Source organism: Vicugna pacos, chromosome 5 (genome assembly GCF_048564905.1).
Source record: "Vicugna pacos chromosome 5, VicPac4, whole genome shotgun sequence".
NCBI lineage: Eukaryota > Metazoa > Chordata > Mammalia > Artiodactyla > Camelidae > Vicugna > Vicugna pacos.
In genome coordinates, this window is record NC_132991.1 from 19,888,259 (window position 1) to 19,914,353 (window position 26,095).

Sequence of the window (26,095 nt, forward strand, 5' to 3'; positions counted from 1 at the left end):
ATCATTTTGAGTAGTAAGAGACGTAATATAATGAACTGAGGTTAATGAGACTGTAGGAAAGCAGAAGTCTGCAGGTAATGGCATTGTAGTACATACAGTACAGAGGCCAACAGTGAGGAAGATACAAGAAATTACTGCTGGTGTGTTGGCTGTCCCAAAGCCTGGATGTGGCTAGATGGTGGTACATCTATGTTCAGCAACCACAAAAACTCCTATCATTTGGAATTTGCAGATCAGTCATCACCAAATCTGATTTACCACCCTTGTGACCAGGAAATCTGGGAAATAGATTTTGGGCTTCAGGACTATGAGATCTGGACAGAGTAAAAGTAGCTAGCAAAGGATGCTGATTGCTGCAAGGGACTCTGAGATGATGATATATATGTTACAGTACATAAAAATGATGTGATTATTCCAAACTGTCCAGTATAGGAGGACATACTTGATGGAGTCATAATGACCCTGAGCAGCAATCCTCCATGTTTGCTACACTGTACTGTCTACAATGGGACATTAGTAGGGTCATATATGAAGAGTTAGTTCTTATAATGATCAGAGCCATACGTTAGGAGCTAAAAAATATACTGATTTTTATTTTAGGGAGAGAGAGGTAGTGGAACAATAGAATCAAATACATGGGAGGTATACACTGTGCATCTACTACGTGTAATTGGTTTAGAAAGTCTAGTCTAATAATTAAAAATAGATGGTCTTAGATTTTTTTATTGATACTGTCCATTGATTTTGTAATATATAAACAGATGAAACAAAGGGTGGGAGATGGTTAGTAAATTTCCTGAGATCACAAAGAGTAATTCGGTGGCTTTGTGTCTAATTGCAAAGCCTGGGCTTGTCCCACTATTCTAACAGACTCATGAGACAGCTCAGAAGCTGTAAACATAGTTGAATGCAGGTTTTGCACATAAATTTTAAGGAGAAAGTTTTAGTTTCATTATACATTCATTATTATTTTCATTATATATATATATCTCCTGTGCATGTTTTTTTAATACAATAATTATGATCAACAGCCCCAGAAAATGAATACATCATCTAATGATTATATACATTATATGACACACACATAATAGATTTTCAAAAAACACATATTTATATATTTGAAAAATGATCTGTGAAAATAAAACCATTTCCATAGTTGGTAATAGAAACATCTGCTTTATTATTGGTGTATTTCTCAACTATTATTTTGCTATCAAATATTTCTTTTAATCAGCTTGTAGAATATAAAATTGCAGAAATATATTCATCTTAGATATTCAATTCATAAGAATTAACATTTATTTTAAAATTTCATGCAAATAGTAAGGTCATTTATGTTAGTATCTGCATTTAGAATTAATTAGACGATCTTAATTTTTGTCATTCATTCTGTCTACACTGTTTTACTGAGAGTAGTATTGATTAATTTTCTGTATTTAATTTCTTGAAAATATAGGTGTGATTGAAATGTAAATTTCAACATAAAATCTAGAGAAAAACAGTGAATCTAAAATAAGAATATGAGATTAAAAGAATGTTTAGCTTGATTCCTGATTTAACATAAATGTGTCTGACTTCAAAGTCCCTTAACCGTGTAAGTGTCTGGCATAAAACACTGCCTTTTGTGAAATGAAAAATTTAGTAGATAATTAATCATGCCAATTGTTTTAAGGTGGATATTCATTTTTAATGCATAATTCGAATGAAAACTACCGAATTACAGAAATAACACATGAAATCTTCGGCTTATGGGCATTTGGGGAAAGCTAAAGGACAGCAATGAATATAAAACTTCCAAAAGAGAGCAATTCAAAGGCTTTTCCTCTCATATCAGATAGAAAGAGAAAGGCATTCAAGATGTAAGCCTAAAGAAATTGAATAATTGTATAAAACAACCACTGCTGACAAACCAAAATCGTAGCTAGGTAGATAGACTGATCAGATAACTGACAGACAGATCATACATACATACATACATGTAACATATATACAAATGGGCACAGACAGTAAGGGAGCACATCAGACTGAAAGCATACTGTCTTAGGAAAAACATTCTCACACTCATACAGCTATCATTCTGCTAGACACATACAGCACCTGCTTATACTTCTAGCCAGACTGAATCTCTTAAGTAGCCTGCCTTAATTTCTCTGCGCCTGCCCATTTTACGCCCTCTATCTGGACCACATCACAGATTCTTGTCCTTCCCCATCCCCAAATCCCAGAAGCCCTACACTTGTTTCCCAATTTGACAGACTCTTTTGTCATAGCACTTGTCCTTGATTTCCGTCACCTGAAAATACTGAGTGCTCTAAAACTTTCTCTTTTTCTAATGTAAACAAATAACAATGTCAGGTCACTTCTAGGAGAGAATTACTTACTAATTTGGCAGTTAAACTTGAGCTGGTTAAGGGCATAGGGATTACCTTTCTCAGACCGTATCTGCATGTCAGCAGATCCCTTCCAACCTTAGCCCCACACCCAGGAAGAAGGGCAGAGTTGGCAGCAGAGGAGGCTAACCCTGCCTTGGGCTCATTTCTCCTGGTCGAATTCTTTATTGTTTACAGTATTGTGTTGGCTAAGTTCTTAAAATATGTAAATAAGTAAAATTAACCTTCTGATATGCATCGAGCAAAATATAATGCATTTAATATCCCACATTTGTGGATTCTTTGACATTTATTTATTTTAAAATTCCACTTCATCCCAGGAAATAGCAGCATGGCAACTTGGTAAGTATAGCTTAGAATTACACGGATGTCTCATCCCAGGAAACTCCTCCAAGTTTTAAAATGTAGTTGGCAAGCTCCACAGAAAGTCTTGGCCAGTTCAAAACATAAAATCTCTACTCTGATTTGTACCCCTCACCTTCACTCTCCTTTCAAATTCCTTTAGCTTAGAGGAACACCTGTTTTCCACCCAAGAGAACTTAATATTTAACTATACTTTTGGCAGTTTAGAGAAATAAAATTTTCCTTGATGTCTATGTAACTGAATAAATATTCTACTTAAATCTTTTATTCTTCCCATTGGGGAACATTCATGTCAGACAATTTAGGGAAACTTAATGTATTTAAAATCTTTTCTTTCTTCTACCCATGATGTGACTACATTTGTAGGGGCTTACAGAAGGTGAAGGCATTGGTTTGGTGGGTCATTGAGGGAGAAAGTTCATGGCTTAGTTCATGGTCATCATCAGTCTAAGATGTACACACTGAGATAGCCTCACTTTCATTTGCTTTATCATTATCGTTTCACACAGGTAACTACAGCACATTATATGTTCTGACAACAAATTATCACCATGTTTCATTCATTTTTAGCTACTTCCTTGCCTCTCTTGGACCACAGAGGACATACAACTACACTGGAATTCTGAGGCTACACCAAGCCCACCTGCTAACATTGCCATCTTTTCCACTCAGTGGCTGCCAGAAACTCCAGAGAGGACGAGGAAGTTCAGATATTCTGGCTCAGATATTCTGAATCTATATAGATTTTCTATTTTCCACCCCTTCCCAGCAGGATGTGAGTGAGGAAGAGACCACAGAGTTAATTCTCAGTGTCATCAACGGGCATTGCATTAGCTGTGTTCGGACTTTCTCTTCCCCCAGACTGTAACTTGCAGCGAGCCTAGGCTGGGGGAGAGGAAGCCCCCTGTCTGATAGAGTGCATGTAGTTCTCAATCAGTTGTGTTAACTCCAGGTCTTAAGCTTAAGGTGTGCTGAAGTCAAGGATTTAATTCTGTCCTTCTGTATCTTTATTTCTCTAAGCAAAGAATAATTGTGAAGGGTAAGTACGTCCATCTGACGAATGAAAACTAATGGAAAATATCTCTTAAAATCTTACTTCCCACATAGGAATTTCTAAAGCATCCAATAGCAAACTTCCCTACTTGTCACCCTTTATGACTTCCTATATTTATGCTCATTCTCAAACATTTTAAGAGTAACTGGAGGCTGTGACTTGCAGCTTTCAACCTGAAAGTGTCAAGAAAAAAGGCCAACCCTAGGTCTTGCTCTGGGAAGGCCAAAACATCTTGAAAACTATGTTCTGCCCCTCCACCAAACTGCCTCCGCCAATACATACAACTCCTGCCACAGGGGATGTGGTAAAGATGAAGAGAAAATACAAAACCAATACTTGTCTGGAGAGTTTCTTAAATATACTGATTCTTAGACAACAACCCAGACTTACAGTATCATAACTGGTAGAAGAGAGGTAGGCCACTATTTGTATTTCATAAACAATCTAGATGATTATTTTCTTTAGTTTGTAATATTGTACCCTAGAAGATATGACATATCATATACAAGACATAAAAACTGGCCTTTCAAACTAAGAAAATAAAATTGGGCTTATTTACAGCCAATTTGGGTGATGTGAAAAAAAAAAATCAAAGGGATAACTATAATCTCAGAAAATATTAGTGACCCCATTCCTACGTGCACACACTAGAAAAAATACCGTAACAGTACAAATCTTTTCCCTAAACAGGCACACTCTAACTTCCACAATGTTGTTTAAGGAATTCTAGGTAGCTGCTAAAATGAATTCACTCAGCAAACACTTACTGACAATTTTCTAAGTCAGGCAATATCCTAACACATCAAAATACTGTACTCCTACATCTAGTTTCACAGAAAACTGATCATACTATGTTTTAAAGTATAAAGGTCAGTGACAAATTGTAGGCATGGTATGATTAATGTCAAAAATGTGTACAGAGGTACAAGGGTAGATGGATACAGAGATCACAACCTTTACGCTGAGTGTCGGACATGTTAGGATCCTAGGTAATTTTTAATTTTCTTCTCATGTGTTTTCTTTAGGTGTTAATTTTCTTTCGGGAAGGCTCACCACTCTACCTTGCCCCTCCTAGTCCTGTGCCACCTTCTTTATTTACCTTCTTACTTGATCCCCTTCATTTTGATGGATGATAAAGTCTTGAGAAATGACATTTGACATGTTGGGGGATATGACAATCAGGTAAATTTTACCTATAGTTAGGGTTTAAAACTGACACCCAAAAGCCTGAGCCCAAGAAGATTCTGAATGACATTTCTTCTATTCAACATTTTTTTCACCTTTTCTCTTTCGACTTTTTTCTTTTGTTGTCTTCCCTTTGATATCTCCTTTTTTATCTCGTTTATTTTTTTCCTTTCTTACATATTTCTTCAATTCACACTTCATTCTGTCTGTCTTATTGTTTTTGTTTGTTTTTTGTCTTCATTCCCTAACCTACAGCATTCTTTTTCCAATATCGCATCAAATGACCAAAATTAAGATCACTTTCTATTACATTGATATCAGAAGTATGCAGGGAATGTTGAATTATCATGTTTTTGTATAAGATAGGTATTGTTTAGAAATACAGAATCACACAGGTCATATGAAGCTCAGAGAGACCAAATGTCAGACATTTCAGCAGACTGTTCAGGTTCCTCTCTGGGAAAACAACAACAGCGAAAACTCTGAAACTTCTTCACTACCCTTCATTTCCATAGCAGAATTAAGTAAAATAGCTTGTGGCATAAATCCTGGTGGGAAGGAGAAAATGTTGTCTTACCATGTAAGGGCAAGACGTTGTTACATACAAAAACAGATGCAACTGTGATTTTTAGGAGAAATATGAATTCCTCACTTAGCTCAAAAAGAGGGAGTTCTCCATAAATAAACTAGTGTTCAGAGAGTAAAAATCTGTTTGATTTTAGAGACTCCAGGAGAGAACACCCCCACAGCAGGAGGTCCCAGCCGTTTGTTCTGGACCTTCCCTGGACAGACACAGATCCCCAGGCCGAGCCCAGCAGGAGGGAGCGGGGGCCCATCTGCCTCCTGTGAAGGGCCGCAGACACGGCTGTGCACGGAAAACCAGCCTTACTTCTTGCTCCCAGCAGCCCAGGAGGACTTCTTCTCTAGAACTATTCCCAATACTTTGTTGTCGTAATGAAAACTGAGCCTTAGTAACATGATTTGTTCCCCAAGCTCAAAATCTGTTTTAAATCACATCCATTACCTTTGTCCTACCTATCACTGTCCTCTAGCAAACCAGTATATTCCAGGTGCCAACCTCCGCTCCCCGCACCCCACACACACCCATCCGCTCCACACAGTAAATTTGTAAATCACCAGAAAGAACTGATAGAGACCAAGAGGATTATTTCAGTAGGAGGGGCAACTGACACTGAGGAGGGGCACGTGTTGGGGAATCTGGAAAGCCCAGGTTATCTGAATGGCAGCAGGAAATGAGAAATGAAAAGGAGTGAGGAAAGAAGAAAAAGCAGGTAGGTTTTGAGATACTTGAAAAAGTCTAGGGACTATTCATAAGTGGCCTCCAGAAACAGGAAGCCTAAGCACAGATGTCCTATCTCTCGTGTCCTGTGAGAGGGAATAAGACATCCAGATTAGAGTCGCTGCTTCATTTTCCTTCCTCAAAAACAATTTCCTGTTTTAAAACTCTTCTACTATAGTTTCTGTTTTTCTGACTGGTACATGGGCTTACTGTAGAGACAGATGTTAAAGAAATAGACACAAAAATAAATATAATCATACAGTTCTAGGACAAACAAGAAAAAAAAACTACGTAAGTTTAAAACAAACAAGAAGAAAAAAAAAACTATGTAAGTTTAACACAAACAGATCTATTCCAGGTTGTGAGTGGGCTTGGATATGTTCTGATGAAAAATCTTATTTATCCACTCCTGTCCTTAGACTTCTTATTTATTTCATACACTTCAATCCCCATGCTTCCACCAATGACTTCCCAATCTTTTTCACTCGTTCTGACGTCTCTCTTGTACTCTAATTCTCTTTTCTCCTACTTCCTATATATCTTCTCCTGTTTTTTACCTCAAATTCATCATGTTCAAAAACCCATCACCTTCCCCTGCAAATCTTCTCTTTGTTGCTTGTTTCTTTTCCATATTGTACAACATCAGTCTCGGCACTGTCATAGAGCCCAGATCTCTAGTTCATTTCTATTAGACTAACTTGGATGAACGCTATTGCTAGTCACCACAACAAACCTCCTGGCTTCTAACTCTCCCCAACTCGGTCCACCCTAAATACTCTGCCAAGCAAATCTTTAAACACAATTCTGGCTGTGTCACTCCCTTTGCCCAAAGTCTTCAAAAGTTTTCCTATACTGACTAAAACTCTTGACATCAAGGTAACATTTTTTTTTTAAAGTTAAATCCCAAGACTCATTTGCAGCAACACGGATGGACCTAGACATCATCATACTCTGAAGTCAGTCAGACAGACAAACATCGTATGATATCACTTCTAAGTGGAATATAAAAAAAATTGATACAAATGAACTTACTAACAAAACAAAAATAGACTCACAGACACAGAAAGCAAATTTATGGTTGCCATAGGGGAAAGAGTAGGGAGAGATAAATCAGGAGTTTGGCATTAACAGATACATCCTACTATATATAAAATAGATAAACAACAAGGACCTACTGTGTAGCACAGGGAACAGTATTTGATACCTTGTAATAACCTGTAACGGAAAACAAACTGAAAAAGAATATATATATATATATATATATATATATATATATATATATATATATGTATGTATAACTGAATCATTTTGCTGTACACTTGAAACTAACATTATAAATCAACTATATGTCAATAAGAATTTTTTTAAAAGAATGTAAAGACAAAAAAATGTGAAAAAAAAAGTAAAATAAAAATGCCACAACTCTTTGGTGACCTAACCGTACTGGACTGCTTGTAGTTCATCAAATGTGCTCCGAAGCTTTGAACCTCCCTGATTTTTTCTCAGTCTATTCTCTCCAAGAAACATATCATACTTTTTAAAACACTTTCTCTCTTAAGTCTACCCATTTTATATCTTAGATTTTATGTCTTCCATAAAGTGATACCTGGTGCCTCTTGAATGATATAACTGCTCTGTACAATGCTCACTGTTTTATCCTTGGTACAGTTCACATGACGTTTTTCATATGTTGTTTATGTGACTTTCATAACCTCCCATTCCTGCTTGATGTTTGGAAATCTCTACTCATCTGTTTACTCCTTAGTGGATATGGCAGGTGTTCAACATTGCACCAAAATCCCTCAAAGACATTTAATAATAAAGGCAGTACAATTACAGATGACAGCATGACAGCATTCAGTCAGTGAATACAATGCAGAAGAGAAATTTACCTGTAGCTTGAGAAGTCTTGCATTCAAAGGTTAATTAGACATACTTGTGTGGTGGGGAAATGTGTAAATTTTGTTTTTTCCCAGAGCAGGCTCAATGATTAAGTACCTTATACTTCAGAACTGTACCACTGTGTATGCTGGAACTACACCAGGGAATCAGTTAAGCAGATCTCTAGTTTAACCTGGCTACACTCTCAGAGAGATATCATTTGACAACCTGAAAACTTCCCCAGGTCAAACTATTACAACTATGGTGATGGCTGGAGAAATCTAGTAAGCACAGAATAGAATCCACATCAGAATTCTCTTCCCAGAGATTTTTACTTTTATTTTTTTAACACTGGGTTCTATTTGCACAATAAAATCTTATTTCATTTCTCAAGTGATGCCTTAAAAATTTACAAGAATATGGCTCAAAGCTCTTCACAAACTATCAGATACTTTAAAACAAAATTTTTTCAGATCAATTTTCTTTTCTTCATAATAGATACATAATACTCTGTATATACTATGACTCATGGAAAAGAGAAGATTGGAAAACTGCTTGATGACAATGTTCATCTGTGATAACTGGATTTACCAGAGGACTCTTATAAAAGTGTTAGAGCCTTAAAACAGATTAGGTAAAGAGTGTAAACCCTGAGTTTCTCAATTCTTCTCCCAATGGAAAGTGGGAGGCAGTAGGAATTAATCACCTTGGTTCCTCATGTCATTTGATTCAAACAGACTGAATTTCCTCTGACAAGGAAGGCTACATGCAATGTGTAATAATCTTTAAACACCACCACAGACTGGTTTTAATATAATACTCTCTAAAGTAAAAGTCTACACCTCAATCTCAGGTTTCAGTAGCAACATATAAAAATTCTGTTGGCAAGAACTCTACAAAAAGGGGATTTTATATTCAGTTTCATCAAAGGCCTTTCAATTCATTTCTCTTATTGTTTCTTTTAGTTTGTCTTTTGTATAACCCTCAGAAGAAAAATGAGTCAGAAAGAAAATAAATGATTTTTCTATGTAACATTTATACAGAAATGTATGTAGTTACTCAATGATGGACCTGTAAGTTAACAGTATAAAGATAATTTGAAAATAAAATTGAATGGTAGGAAAAATTTTAAAATGAAACAGGACAGGCATCTATCTCTCAACACTTAATTTAATCCATAAAGATGGTAACTCCTCTAAATAAATATAATAAATGACAAGAATCTATGAAACTTGGGTAACATTTTAACTCAAACTGACTTTCTATTAGAAATAAGTAAATTTATTCACACATTTATTAAAAGGAAAAGAACTTTTTGCTTTCCAAGTGAGCCTGGGAATATTTCTAAAATGAAGCTTCTCAGATTCATATGTAGACAAAACTATAGATGCAGACTTCAAAAGCACAAAAGAGAAGAAAAGGGGACATAATCCTGAATGAGATTAGAACAAACTTTACTATGTCATAGTACTATTTTTGTTACCTTAAAGGAGAAATGATGATGTATCCCTACCTTAAATATTTTCAGCCATGGATTGACATCATCTGAGACAATTTAGCACACTATCTAGCAGTTTATTTTGCATTCTTAGTCATTTATATTTTCCAATCTATATAAACTGGCATTCCAACTAGAATACAAATTTATTAAGAGCAAATATTATCTTATTACTTAACTTAATTGAATATAGTATAGTACTTAAAAAACAGTAGTGTCACCCACCCCATATTGTGGATGACTACAGACATTTAAACATTACTACCAATTACCATTTTAAAATGCACATTTTGAAATTACCTTTGGCGGCTGCTAAATTTCTGCCAGGAAATTTGCTGACCTCTTTCTTTCTTTTTGAATCTGTATGTCTATTGTTGGCATAGAACATTTCATCTAATTCTATAATCAGTGAAAAAAAAAAGTAGTAATAATCCACTAAATTAGGTCAATTACTGCTTTATCCTCTTAGGATACAACTTCTCTAAAATGTATTGTTAAAATGCTAAAAAGATGACTGAGAATATAATTTTGTAGTTTTGAGGGTGAAAATACAAATTGTGTTGTAAATCTTCTATACCTAGACAAAAAATTACTTTTGGGATAAAGGCAGCAGAAATACACCTAGACATTAAAAACCTAAGTTTATCTCATAAAGGTTTGCATTTTAAGGTAGAAGTGTAAGGAAATTATTATTATATTTAAGAAGAATGTAATGAACTAAGAATAATAAAACAAAAAAAATACTTTTATAAATGTAATCAGGATACAAATAAAGAGGCATAAAAAATTCAGGAATTAAGATGAATTAAATAAAGATAAAGAAAATAGTACATTTTAACACAATATAAATATTATATTAAAACACTGGAAAAACAATTATATGATAAATTTCTTAGAAAATGCTAACTAACAAATTAGAACAGGAAGAAATTGAGCTAAATAAAGACACATCTCACATACACACAAACAAAACATTGCCCACATAGTTTAATTGATTTTCAGTTTTATCAGTGACTGATGTATTTTCATTTCATATAAACCATTTCAGAATGTACCAAAAAAATAATAAACATTGTTTCTGAGAGAATGACAGTCTAGACATTGAGTAACACTCTTGCTAAAAACAATTGTTAAGTACTGAAATTCACATACACACACCATATACTCATAAATGTATGTAATTGAGCTGACAAGGAAGTATGGAATCTTCGGAAACTAGCATAAAGTGAAAGTAGGAATCTTGGGATACAAGTAGATATATCTATAGACCCATGTCTTGTATTTTGTTGGCTTCCCAGAATATGTATAGGGCATAGGGGTTAAGTTTAGGGCTTACGTTAGGTAAAAAATGGTGTAAGACATTTATGCATAAAGCCAGAGACCCAAAGAGTCACAACATCTGTGTGAGGCAGAAGGAGAAGTAAAACACTATACAGAAGGGGACAGAGAGGAAATTCATCTACTTCAACTTTGGTGCTCACTACAGAGCAAAAATTTTTATCCTGAGAATTTGTAAGCATAAGCCAGACTTCAAGTAGGTATGCAAACTCAATTAAAATTAATTAAATTAATTTTTGGTATTGGCCAAAAAACACTTTGTAATAAAAAAGAATTTCAGTTTTGATGTCTGACTAATGACAGCTTTCATATCCTACAACCCAATTTCCCCCCATATTTGGGCAAGCTGATTTGTATGACTGAAACATTATGCTGTATGCCAGAAATTGACACAACACTGTAAACTGACTATACTTCAATAAAAAATAAAATACAATAAAATAAACTTGCATGCTCCTTCCCTTGGTGCAAGGAGTAGCTCAAACCATGCAAACCCCAGCACTCAAGTGGGAACCCCGACCTCAATCCCACCTCCCAACCACATCTCATTTCACTCTTGTCACCTGGACCATCCTGTACCAGAAGTCTTGCGGTGTGAGTAATCTTTACATATGCTCTTGTGCATGTGCCACCAATCTTGATGTATGAACTATTCCATTATGAGGGGTCATTCCTATTCTCCATTCTCCATGGGAAAACTATAAATCACTTAAAACTACAATGGAATTGTAGTGTTTGTTTGTTTGTTCGTTTTTCACTTGCAGTAGATGCTGTTAGTGATGCAACTGATCCCATTTATAGGGCTGGTTAACACAGATGATCACAGTTGATCCCTTCTCCAAAGAACTGGCTTTCAACAAATGGGAACCCTCTTGCCTGAGAGATTATACCCCCTCAGGAAACACACTAGTGATTAACACTGGGGGTAGGGGATAAAAAGAATTTTGAAAAGCCTGAGATTTTACCTTAATTACGAGCTAACAAGTTAGCTTGTCACAGTTTCATAAATGCTGGCAAAAAAAGATTTAAAATTTCATGGTCAGAGACAAAGGACTTTATCACTCACAGTAATAGCAATAGTCAGATCTCCAAGTTGGTTCCCTGAGCCTGAATTTCCATTGGACAACGCAAAAAGGTCCAGATAACACCCACGCATGAAGAAGATTATGCTGCAGAAGAGGAATCCTGAGCTTAGGGAACAGACTCCTTAACAATGGGCTATAAGCTTACCTAAACTTTGTCCTAGAGGGAGACACTGTCTTTATTATACTGGACAAGAAATAAATCTGCCCTTGTTCTAGAGATAGACACTATCTCTAGTTTTTAACATTATTCATTACAGAAAAGTCTTTAAAGGCTAGCCCAGAACAAAGGCAATCAGTGCCTCTGCTCATAAGATGGACAGAAACATAAGAGATCCATGGAGAATTGAATCCCAACAGATGGATTTACTTTACTAATCTACTCTTGTATATTTTGAAATTTTTTGCATAATGAAAAAAAAAACATATCAGTGATCACAATTAATGTAAATAAAGTAAGCTCTCCAAGTCAAAAAGTACTGATTAACAGAATCAATAAAAAAAATTCTAGCTGTGTACAATTTACAAGAGTCTGAAACCTAAAGACCCAATCAAAAAAAAAAGTTTGCTTATCAAATTATAAAAAATACATGACAGGCAAATATTTATCAACAGAAAGCTGGTATTTCTATATCATATATAACAGATTAAATATTAAAAGGCTTACTAGAAATAAGGAAAAGATTTGGTTCAGCTTAAAATGATGTGTCTAAATTTGTAAGCTCCTGGAAGAGGACTTAAAACACATAAAGAAAATATTGACAGAATTAAAGCAGAAATTAATAACTTCATTATGTTAGAAAAAATTTAGCACACCTTAGTAACTGAGAGCTCTAACAGAGGCAAAAAAAAAAAAAAAAAACCAAACAAAAAACAACAAAAAAAACCTGTAAGCATTGGTAAGCATTGGTAAGATTTTAATAAGACAATTAGCAAGTTTAATTTTTGAACATTTCTATAACAGTACACTCAATGACAGGATAGTATGGAACATTAACCCAAATGTCAGATACTAAGCTGCAAAGCCTGTTTCAACACATTCCAAAGGCTTTCTGTCATACAAATCACATTCTCTGACTACAATGTGACTATCAGAAATCAAAAGCAAAAGGTAACTAGAAAAATCAAAAAAGTTTATACATGTTGAACACATCTTTACGTAACTGATGGGACAAAAAAAAGGAAAATTCATAATGGATATTAATTTTATTTTTAAATGAGTGATAATAAAAATATTGCAAATCAAATTGCAGATATATAACTAAAGCAATTACTGAAGCAGCTTTCACATCCAGTCCATCAGAAACCTCTGAAACTCAACCTATTTATATGTTCGACTTCTCTCTCTTCTCTGCAACCCCTATGGTCCAAGTCACTCATTTCTCTCTCCTGGGGCATTTCTACAGAAATGGTTTTCCTGCTGCCTTTCTAAAATTCAATCCCCTTGTAGCAGTCAGTTACCATGATCTTTAAAAGTATAGGTCAGGTTACACTGCTTGCAGGTTAAAACTGCCCTGCTCTTTGATCATTGCAGGACTAGCTGTTTTAAATTATTCCCATCTGTTCTAGTTTTCCAGCCCCAGGTTCTGTCCTCACAATTCTTTGAGGGCTAGCTGGGCTGTGTTCTCATCTGGAGCTCAGGGTCCTCATCCAAGATTATTCACGTGGTTGACAGAAATCAGTTTCTTGCAAGTATAGGACTGAGGTTCACATTTTCTTGCAGGCTGGTGGCTAAAGTGTTCTCTAAGCAGCAAAAGCCTGACCTCAGGTCCTAGCCATGTGTCTCACAATATAGAGCTTATTTCCTGGAAGGCAGTAGAATATTCTCTTCCCAGTTGGAAAGGCAGAGGCTTATGTAACACAATGTAATCAAGGGAGTGGCTATGCCATCACCTTTCCCATGTAATGTAATCTGATCAAGGGAGCAACAATTTCAACCTATTTGCAGGACCTGCCCACATCAAAGCAAATGGATTATACAGGGTTTGAGTACCAGACAATGACAGTCTTGGGCTCCATTTTAGAATTATGCTACCCTATCCTTTTATAAATCCCTGTTGAATACTTAAAATATTTACTGCTCCATTACCTTTTTCAATTTAGTTGTTTATTTTATTTTCGGTTATTACTCTTTGGCATCTAATCATCATTAGTATAAGATACCTTGTCTGTCTTTTCTACTGCTGTCTTTCCATGCCTAGAGCAGAGCATGAAACATGGAAGATAGTCAATAATGCTGCCTGTGTGACTATATGACCTGATGGTTTCTAAAAATATAGGGCCATATACTTGAAAAGACAAAAACCAAAAATCCATCCTTATCTCTACCTTACAACTTAATGCCAGAATGAAATACAGAGGAGATACAAGGTGAAACGTACAGAAATAAAGCACACATAATATAAAGTACATACACAGATACATACACTTCTTATGAACTGAGAAGGTATACATAAGAATGAAATCAAATTCAGGAGCCATAAAACATTAACAGTAGATTTGACTACATAATAAAATTTCTGCACACAGACAACACCACTTAAAAGCTTTAAAGAGTACAAAAAATAAAAACTTACAAAATATTTTTTAAATATGTCATACAATTTAATAACAATGATATATCATGTGAATATATAAATTAAGAAAGACAAACATTCTAATTTTAAAAAATGGACTCAGATCATTAACAGAAAAACTACAAAGAAAGAAATGCCACAAATGACAAATTGTCAGTTTTATTCTCAAATTTCTCCTACAAGCATCTATCAAAGTATAATTGAAACTGTAGTATAAGAAATAAAAAATGAATATGGCTTTGTCTTTGAACAGTGTAGTGTATCTGTAAACTGTAAGAATATGGCAGAGATAGAGATATTTTAAAAATATTGACAGGCATTCACTACCTTTGAGTGTTGAGATTATACTATAGTGGTAAGACCAAAAATGTGTTATTTTTGAGCAAACTGCTAATGGTAGAAAAGCAAGGTTACTTATCAGCTGAGACTATTTTTGTTGTATCTGTGAATGACAATGAACTCTGTTGCATTTCTTTCTTACATTTTCATTATTATTTAGTAACTTAAAAATTTAGAGTTCAAGGTGTTATGTTCACTAAATTTTGAAAGCAACAGTATTCCTAAAATTAAATTAAAAAAAAAAACTTTTCCTCAAGTAGGTATTATTTGGTTAGATGAGTAGCTGTGGTTTGTTTTATTTTTCTTTTTTCTTAATTATAAAAATATCACATGCTAGATCTTAAAAAGTCAGATAAATAAATAGATATAATGGAGAATAAACACTTTCACTTTAAACTTTTCTCCCTCCTGCCTCACTACAACTATTTGGCAGATAACAGTCTACTTTCCTTTATGATGCTTTAAATTAATTAAATATATATAGTTTTCAGAACATATAGGCTGAAAATTAAGGGATGGTAAAAGATGTTCCATGAAATGATAATCAAAAGAGAACAGGGATGGTTACATTTACATCACCCAAAATAGAAGTTAAGTCAAGAGAGACAAAGAAGGTCATTATATAATGATAAGAGGGTCAGTTCATCAAGAGAAAATAACAATCAGAAATACATGCATCTAAAATTGGAGCACCTAAATATATTAAGCAAATATTAACAAAACTGAAAGAGAAAATAGACAACAATACAATAATGATAGGGGACTTCAATATTCCACTTTCAACACTGGATAGATCATTCAGACAGAAAACCAATAAGGAAACAGTGGACTTGAACTATACTATAGATCAAATGGATGCAACAGACCTTAAGAGAATGAAGGATAAAAATCATCTATCTGATTATCACAATAGGAGCAGAAAAGCATTTGACAAAATTTAGCACCTTTTGATGATTAAAACACTTGACAAACTAGAAATAGAAGGAAAGTATCTCAATATAATATAGGCCATATATAACAAGGCCACATCTAACATCATTCTCAATGATGAAAAGCTAAAAGCTTTTCTTCTAAGATCAAGAGAAAAACAAAAATGCCCACTCTCACCACTTCTATTGAACATAATCCAGAAAGTCCTAGTTAGAGCAATTAGGCAAGAAAATGAAATTAAAGGCATCTAAATGGGAAAGGAAGGAGTAAAATTTTTTCTATTTGCAGATGAGGTTATCTTATACATAGAGAATCCTAAAGACTCTACCAAAAAAAACCAAAAAACTACTCAAACTAATAAACAAATTTAATAAAGTTGCAGGATACAAAATCAACATACAGAAATCAGATACATTTCTATGCACTAACAATGAGTTATCCAAAATATAAATTAAGGAAAAAATCCTATTTATAATAGCATAAAAATAATAAAATACTTAGTAATAAACTTAATCAAGGAGGCGACATATCTGTACAATGAAAACTACAAGACACTGATGAAAGATTGAAGAAGACACAGGTAAATTGAAAGATAATCCATTTTTATGGAATAGAAGAGTTAATATTATTAAAATGTCTACTAACCAAAGCCATTTACAGATTCAATGGAATCTCTATCAAAATTCTAATGACATTTTTCCCAGATATAGAAAAAAACATACAATTAGTATGACATGATAAAAGCCTCAAACAGACAAAGCAAAAAAAAAAAAAAGACAAAGCAATTTTGAGAAAGAAGAACAAAAGTGGAGGCATCACACATTTTGACTTTAAATTTTATTTCAAAGCTACAGTAATCAGAACAATATGGAACTGGCACAAAAGCAGGCATATAAACCAGTGGGAAAGAGTAGAGAGCCCAGAAATAAATCTACACCTTAACAGTCAACAGGTCTTCCATCAAAGTGCCAAGAGTACACAATGAAGAAAGGATTGTCTCTTCAACAAATGGTTTTGGAGAAATGATATTCATATGCAGAAAAATGAATATCTTATACTATATACAAAATATCACACCATTTATAAAAATCAACTCAAAATGAATTAAGATTTAAATATAAGACCTAAAATTATAGAACTATTAGAAGAAAACACAGATAAGAAAAAAGCTTCTTGACATCGGTCTGGGCAATCATTTTTTGGTTATGATACCCAAAGCATAGGCAATAAAAACAAAGACAGAGGAATGGGATTGCATCAAACTAAAAAGCTCTGCACAGCAAAGGAAGCAAACAACAGAGTGAAGAGACAACCTACAAAACAGGAGAAAGTATTTGCAAATTACATATCTGATAAAGGGTTAAAATCCAAAATATATAAGGAACTCATGGAACTCAACAGCAAAAAAAAAAGCAAATTATTCAATTAAAAAAGACCTGAATAGACATTTATCCAAAGAAGACATAGAACTGGCCAAAAGCGACGTGAAAAATCACTCCACAACATAATCATCATAGAAATGCAAATAAAACCCACAATGAGATATCTCACATCTGTTAAAACCGCTATTATTAAAAAGACAAAAAAATAGAAGGGTTAGTGAGGATGGAGAAAAGGGAACCCTTATATGCTGTCGATGGGAATGTAAATTACAAACAGCCATTAGAGAAAATATGGAGATTCCTCAAAATATGAAAAACAGAACTGCTATATGATCCAGCCATCCTAATAAGTATACATCCAAAGGAAATGAAATCAGATTCTCAAAGAGGTATCTGCAATCCCATGTTGATTGCAGCATTATTTATAATCATTATGCCAAGATATGGAAACAACTGAAGTATCTGCTAACAGATGAATGAATAAATAAAACGTGGTAAATATATACATTGGAATATTGTTCAGCTTTTAAAAAAAGGAAATCCTATTATTTGTGGCAACATGGGTGAAACTGGAGGACATTACGCTTTGTGAAATAAGCCAGACCCAGAAAGACAAATACTGTATGATTTCACTTATGTGTGGAATCTAAAAAAGGTTGAGCTCATAAAAGCAGAGAGTAGACAGTTTTTACCAAGGGCTGGGAGGTGGGGAAAATGGGAAGATGTTGGTCAAAGAGAATAGTTTCAGCTATGCAGGATAAGTAAGTTCTGGAGATCTAATGTGTAGCATAATGACTACAGTTTATACTACTGGATAGTATACTTGGCAAATGCTAAGAGACTAGATCTTAAGCATTCTCACCACAAACAAAAGAATATGGTATATATGTGATGTGATGGCTATATCAATTAGCTTGATTGTGGCATTTTTCACAGAAACAGAAAAAACAACATATATGTATATGAAAACATCACATTATATATCTTAACTGCATACAATTTTTATTTGTCAATTATTTAAAATTAGAAAAAATAAGATATATAATACAAAAAGTAAATTACACATTAAATATATGCACATTTAAGTAGATGTATTTTTTATGTTCTATTACTCATATTTTAAAAATCTGGAATAAAGCCCACTGAAGGATAGTTTTACAGAAGAGTGACTCTCATGGAGATATATTAACACATATTATAGAGTTGTTTATCTCTATTAATGAGGAAACTGCTAAGATGTTAAGCTATTCAAAGGAGAATCCAAAGAAAACACACATTTGTAGCTCAGGAATGTTGAAGTGGATATGCAAATAGAGGCAAAGCTGGCTTCTTCCACATTGGGAGAGAGAAGTAAACTGAACCTCTACAGGACAGAATTAGCATATCTATAAACAAGATTTTGCATTGTTATCAATTATGTATAATTTAGAGTTCTAAAATAGCTCAAAGGCAATGTAATGCTAGAATTGAATAACCAAGTGCGTATGTTCTAATGATGCATAATTCTCCATTGAAGCACAAATTTCCCCCTACAAAACAAGTGGAAAAAACATTTTATTACACATATCAATTGAATCGTTTTTGGCCAACGTCTAATAAATTATCCATGGTAACAATTAGAAATGGTCCTTTATGTTTCATAATTTTTATCTAAAACATCACATATGAACATACATACATTCACACACATATATTCTTTCCAGGATGTTACATGTAGAACATTCTTATTATTGTTATGTGCTCCTAGAATTGAACACAGTAAGCTGATGCCCATAGACTTGCAACACAGAATCTATGAGTCTAAGGTTCTGGATCTGGAATTCACCTTCCTTCCGAAAATGACACTACTTCCTTATACTCTTGAATATTCTAAACTTAGGGCTAGTTTAGGACTACTTGTGGAACTAGATGCAATCATGTGAGAATAGAGGCTTCCAGAATTGGTGATGACTGAGACCCAATCTGAAAGTTAATCCTCTTTACCATCCTTTGTAGATTTGTCTGTAAAAAAAAGTAAAATGTACTAAAGAAAAAAAAGTAGGAAATGAAATGAATATGCTCATGTCAAAAATATCACACCTGTCTCAAATGACATAATCTCTCCTTAAAAGAAACACTGACCTTCAAAGCTTCTTTCTGCTTACTTGCTAGTTCTGTCTAAATATAGCCCAAATCGAGCCATTTTTCCAGAAGCTGCAGGAGTTGCCTTCTGCTAGGTCTAACTTTGAAATGATAATCCTTTGACAGCCCTTCTGTTACTTGTTTAGTCTTTACATTCTGATGCACCCATATTTGCAGCCATCCAGGTGGAATCAAAATCTGGAAGTGATTTATCACTTTGAAGAGACTAGACACATTCTTTCATAGTCCTTTCTTCTTTTTTTCTCCCTCATCTCTAATTTCTACCCCTAGAGACAGAGGAATTTATAAACCTGACAAACAATAGATAAATAAACGAAATTAGCATCTCAGATGGGAAGAGATTTAAAGACAAAAAGAAGTTCAAAAAAGAAACAACCTGATTAGTTTCATTAGCATTTCAATAGAATCTGGGCCGTCTGCAGAGGGTGGAGTGAGATTCCACAGAGTGTCACTGAAAATGAGCACTTTGGAACTCTTGACAACTAGGGACGAAGGTAATCATTTTACTTAATTTGTTTTTTGGGTTCACTCATTTAAGAGAACTAACAGTTCCATTGCTCTTGGCAGAATACAACTGTGATTGCAGCTTTTCTATTCAGTGCACTGGAAATATCAGTGAATGTCTCCAACTGAGAGTGAGATACTGGCAGTATTTCCACATATTAAGTGCTTGCACGTATTATTTTTCTCCTCTGCCCTTTAATAGTCCAATTTTGATAAACTTGAAAACAAATTCTTAAATAATGCAATCATACAAATCATCATTTCATAAGAGTATAGATACAAATGAATACATTAATTTAACAATCCTCTGATGAGTTGTGTTAATCACACCAATCTGAGCTTAATATGGTTAATTTCAAACACAGCAGGATTTAACTATGTATATGCTCTAAAGCCATAAAATTCTGAGTTAGGAGGTGTTTGAGCATGAAAATATCAAATTATGTACTCCTAGTAACATATATAGCTTATTTTCCTCCAAATATCTCCCCTATTCATCAATGATAGTTAATTAAAGACTCAATTGATTAAGGTTTTATATACAGGAGTTTGAGATTAAATTCCATTCACACTATGTCATCAACCCATGAATACTGTAAATTGCACCTACATAGGAATTTTAAAATAGATTCAGAGTTGATAGTGCCCTTTTAAAAATTCCAAACATTTTAGATTTTTTTTTTCTGAAAAGCAAAGTTAGTGCACTTACTGTACCAGAACTATTGCATGATTTTTCTCTTGAAAGTTGGGGTAATAATTTAAAAGGATCAAAATGGAGTCACTGAAATATGCAGAGGCAGCACATATATGATATATTCTCATCTTTGTTTCCACACTTACAGCCATTTGGGTGATGAACAAGAGTAATGGGAGACGTAAGACAAATCAATAGTACTACAGTAATGTAGTATTAATATGGTACTAATGTAATAGTAACCTTATATTGAAAGAGTTATCTCATTTTTAAATGTCCTGTTTAGTCTGTATACCACGTGGCAGAAATGATGTAAAAATGTTTATGTCTATGTACAAAAACTGAAAAATGAAGAACAAAGATAAATATTGATGCATGAGAGTACAGGAGTTAAGAGTGATTTAAGCATTTTAACTTACTGTTTTCCAATAAAGCATATTACTTCAGATCTGGTGAAGCCCATCCCATCCTCTATTAGGACATGGATACCAGCAAAGATAATATTTAAATTCAGCAATTATGTAATAAATATCTACTGTACATTTAGCATTGTGCTTGATCTTGTAGAAATATAACATCAAGTATAAAATACCTGCTATATAAGTTATTGCAGTTTAGCTTAGAGAATAAAAAGCTCATTTTAGGCTGTAACTAAGAATGTTGCCAAAGAGTAATTTGTTTTCCTGTTCTTCCCAGTCAGTTCTCGGCAGTTGTATGTGGCTGGTGGTACACACAATCCTGTGCCTTTGTACCACCAAAATACAGCTACTATTGAAGGAGCCCTTGGTATACGCATCAAGCACTGAATTAAGCATTTCCTACTTCTTATTTAATTTAGCACACAAAAAACTTACAAGTTATTTTCTTATCCCTTTAAATAAATGAGGAAAATAAATCTTGGACAGGTTAAGCACATTTCCCAAAGTCTCACCCGTCTTGAATATCACAAGTGGGACATCTACTAGGGCCCATTCCCTGCGCCCTCTACCGTCTGTAACACCCCTCCTACAGAATATGCTCGGTCCTGGGGTGGGTGGAGTGTGACTCTGGGGAAGGGCAGAAGGGAAGAAACAACTGAAAGAACCCACATCAAATGAGTGAGAAGAGGAGAATGAAGAAGGGAGACTAAAGAGCCCCAGAAGACCTTTGGCTTAGCTCAGATAAATTCTATACAGAGAGAAGAGAACTTGAGAAAAATAAACAAGTCATTTACATCATCTTCAAAATGCTGGTGTGCTCAAAGCTGACTAATATTAATAACGTATTCTTTCTGGACATGCAGTTTAATCTTAGGTGCCCATCAGATGGGGAAGTGTCTGACTGAAGACTTGGGTGATTGGTGGAAAATACAGGAGGATGAGCTCAGATCAATGCGAGCCTGAAAGCTCCAGCCTGACCTTTTCGGTCCTGATTTCAACCAAATTGAGAGTCATTTTACAGCTTTACTATTTCTTCACTTCCTAGGCGTTTGGTATGTCGATTAACCTAATAAAAAACAAGGTGCTTGTTAATGACTGACTACATACATGATTCTTACCTCAAGTAGACATATCCAGGCTTGCCACTTTTCACCTTTACCAGAGATATACTCATCATTAGCACACAGAAACTAAAATATTTATCATGAAATCTCAAATTTGCTTTAAAAGACTCTAGGAAAAGAAAAGTAGTGGACTAGATGTAACAAGAATTATTGATAATTATTGATGTTGAAGGTCTTCACAACATTTCTTTTCCATTTCCATAATAAAAATAAATAAATGAAAAATAGAAAAATGCATGGAGCAAACAGAATTCTGATGTATATATATATTCATTTTGAATAGACTATGGTTATTTTGAACTGTGTTGTGGATGTGTGGGCATACATATTTTTAGTATTGAATTCCTGTCATGTTTAATCAGTCTGTTAAAAAACAGAATTCTGCTCCTGGTACTTTAATTTAAATTTGTATCCCCTTCTGTGTGCTCACTTTTGTAGAAATAACATTCTCTCCTTTATTTGACATTTTGATATCAAAATTTCACATTACGAATAAAACAATACACTGGGGAGACATGAGCTGTATTTCAAAAACAAGAGTGTAAGTCCTCTGTAAGCTGTTTTCTCCAGTCTTAAGTTGACGAAGATTTAAGGATTTATTCTGACTTTTAGCATTAGTTTCATAAATACTTGTTTGTCCTTTTTATGAGTAAAGAAAGGATTTTTTAAAACATGGAAACACAGCACCTGGAGTGCCCTAGATTCTGCCAAACAATTTGAAGCATGCAGTGATTCTATATGTGGAGCTTGTCATTTTAACTTTAAACAATTCAAATAATTCTGATCCAGTTTTCTTCAATTAAAAAGGAGAACTTTTTGAAAATCTCGTGACATGGAACTACTTACTCTGAAGTTAAAAAAAATTGAAATAAAAATAAACTAACTTTCAAAATTGTAGAATAGATAAACAAGACTATACTGTATAGCACAGGGAAATATACACAAGATCTTATGGTAGCTCACAGAGAAAAAAATGTGACAATGAATATATATATGTTCATGTATAACTGAAAAATTGTGCTGAACACTGGAATTTGACACAACATTGTAAAATGATTATAAATCAATAAAAATGTTAAAAAAATAGATAAACTAACTTTGAAAAGTTTAGGAGGAGGAACAGTGACAGAGAATACATATTTCAGGTGAGAGCTATAAATGATAAACAGATGGCAACTAGAGCAGAATAAAAGATAATCTCAAGAAAGAAGAAAAGCCACTGAAACCCTGGCAGCTATACGCTGGGTCAAGCTGACTGACGAGTGGGGAAACCGACGTGGGACAGAGGGAAATAGAGAGAGCCTAGGGTGATGAAGCCTGGACCAACCCCTTCTACAGCTCATCGGTGTATTGTACATTAAGACAATCTGATGCCAGTAAAGCATTCTTGGTTATTTTTAAGGTGAAATTTTTTTTTAAAATGAAATTTGACAACATTGTGTGTGTAAATACGTCCCAATTAGCACAAATGAGTCATGTTTTATAAATATCTCAATAAAAACTGAGACTTTGAGTATCAATGCCAGTTTCTATAACAATTCCTTTGTGTCAGCAGGTAATACAAACGAGAAGAGGCCAAACATCTATCAAAACACTTTGGTGCCAACCTTACCTAGGAGGCATAAATTGCTCTGTGAACCTATTTTCAGCAGATAGGAGACAATAATCAGATAATATTTAAGAATAAATGGATACTTTCTGTTGTCTGAATGAAACACCATGTAGAATAAAAAACACTCAATGTTTCATTTCTTATTCAAATATTTTGTTTACAGATTTTTACATTACTCCAAATTAGCGTAAACTGGAAATTAAAACACTAAGAGAGGAAAATAAATGTAAAGATTTTTTGTATTATAGAAAAAATGTAACTTAGGTATGTCTTAGTAATTGTAGTCATAGGTTCTGAGTTTCTCTGAGTAGCCAAATTATTAAAATATGTGGGCCTTGAAATAAAGGAGGCTAACATGCAATCCAGTCAGAATAATTCAGTGGTAATAATTATGGACCCCTTAAAATAAATCTTAGGCAGACTTTTGGTTTCAGGTGTTTAATGAGGGACTGGAATTTTTTTTTTTCAAACACGCCAGTGATTCCCTGCCAAGATATAACAAAAGACCAGAAATGGTTCCAATTATCAGTGCAGAATGCCAGTCACACTTCATTTTTAATCCACCACATCAAGAAATGTAACACACTAGCACAGCATCTGCAGATAAATTGCTATTTCTATTTATTGAATTAAATCTCTGTCTCTAAGTAATTAAAAGTTCTGAACTTTGAAGGGTTTTATTTGAAGACTAAGCTATAGCCTTTTCTTTCTTTAACTTTTAATTTAGGTCCCTAATTCTCTATCAAGCATCATCTGGGTTACTGTTCAGTATTTTCTGGTCTAACCTTCTTTCTGGAAGAGGATTAATGTGAGGTTTGTAATATAATCATGTAACTCTAATTGGTATGGATAAATTATACATCACTTGTGCAGTTTTTTTTTGTTTTTTTTTTTAGTATCGAGGGCTCATATGACATGATTAGAATTCAATTATTTAACTGCTAATTGGAATTAAATCAGGTTATTCTGGTCTCAAGGTAATATATAATAAATACTTCATAGAATATAAAGTCTGTATGTTTTCATGCTTTTGATATTTCTAAGATAAGAAGGCATATTACATAAGAATTAAATGAGTTAGAATTCTGGAGAAAAAGGATAGATGGTGACAGACACCTCTAAATGACTAGCTTACACATCCAAAAGCTTGATGCCTCTTTCTAGTCATTTGCCTGGGAGGGAATAACCATTTTTCAAGAGCCTATTGTAATTCAAAACCATTTCAGAATTGCCTCACCTACTTTCCCAGCCACAAAAATAAAATCAGGTTGATTTCTTCATTGTGATATCCTATTTCTGATCAAAAATAGTATCAGCCGGTTTGATCAGGTACATTATCCACTAGAATGGCATCCAAATTCGTTTTTGTTTTCACTATTTCAAAAGGAAATTCATTCTCAAAGAATGAAGATTTGTCAGCTTTAAAGATACTATATTGATTGTGTCTCAGGTTTTAATATAAATTGATGTAAACATAATAATAAATATGACATCCTTTTAATTATGTAAATTCACAGGTTTTAATTTGATCTAGAGTACTGAAAATTGAATCTACATATTAGAGAGTTGATTGAAATTTCAGACACTAGTTTATCCTCTTCAACATCATAAAACAGTACTCTACAAATAGGAGATGCTTGAAAAAATCAAGTACTTACCATAGTTGAATTAGTATTTGATGTGTCATCTCATTATTGGAACTCTAAAGTGGTGAGCGTGGAATTTGTTCATCGCCACCTCAAGTTATGACTATCCTGCTCTCTCCTTCTATATATATACACCTGGACACAGCTACACATACACAAGTAAGGTTGTTGCAAGAATCATTCTGTTACCTTTGATGAAAGTCATCTATAAAATACCAAGTACATCTAAGAGGACATTAATAACTTTAATCAGAATATATGATGAGAATTGTTATCTAGTTCTCTGAATTGTTTTAGAAAGATGCTGATTAAAATACCAATTTATTCTCCAATCTACATTCCTTATCTTTTAAGGCTTACGAGAATTTACTTGGTTATATGCTGTAAGATAATTATTACTGTGGAATAAACTTCTTTTTGGTGTAGTGCTCCTAAGTCATTAATTCAAATAAAATTTTTTTGGTAAAATATTTGGTGGGTAGATATTGTCAGCTTTGATGGATTAAATGCATTTTGATTGGATGTAATAAATCTACTGCAGTTAAGTGACCGCTTGTTTCTATACTTCAAATAATATACTAAAACTTAGTCAAAAGTAAACCTGAGAGTTAATATACCATCAAAACAACTAAAGAT

General features: G+C 33.9%; 1 long non-coding RNA gene across 6 annotated transcripts in view; it reads right to left on the reverse strand.

Annotated features, from left to right (window-relative positions):
• The window catches only part of LOC116280648 (uncharacterized), a 524,367-nt gene that overhangs the window by 465,672 nt on the left and 32,600 nt on the right, over positions 1–26,095 (reverse strand). The gene's annotated exons all lie outside the window — the stretch shown is intronic.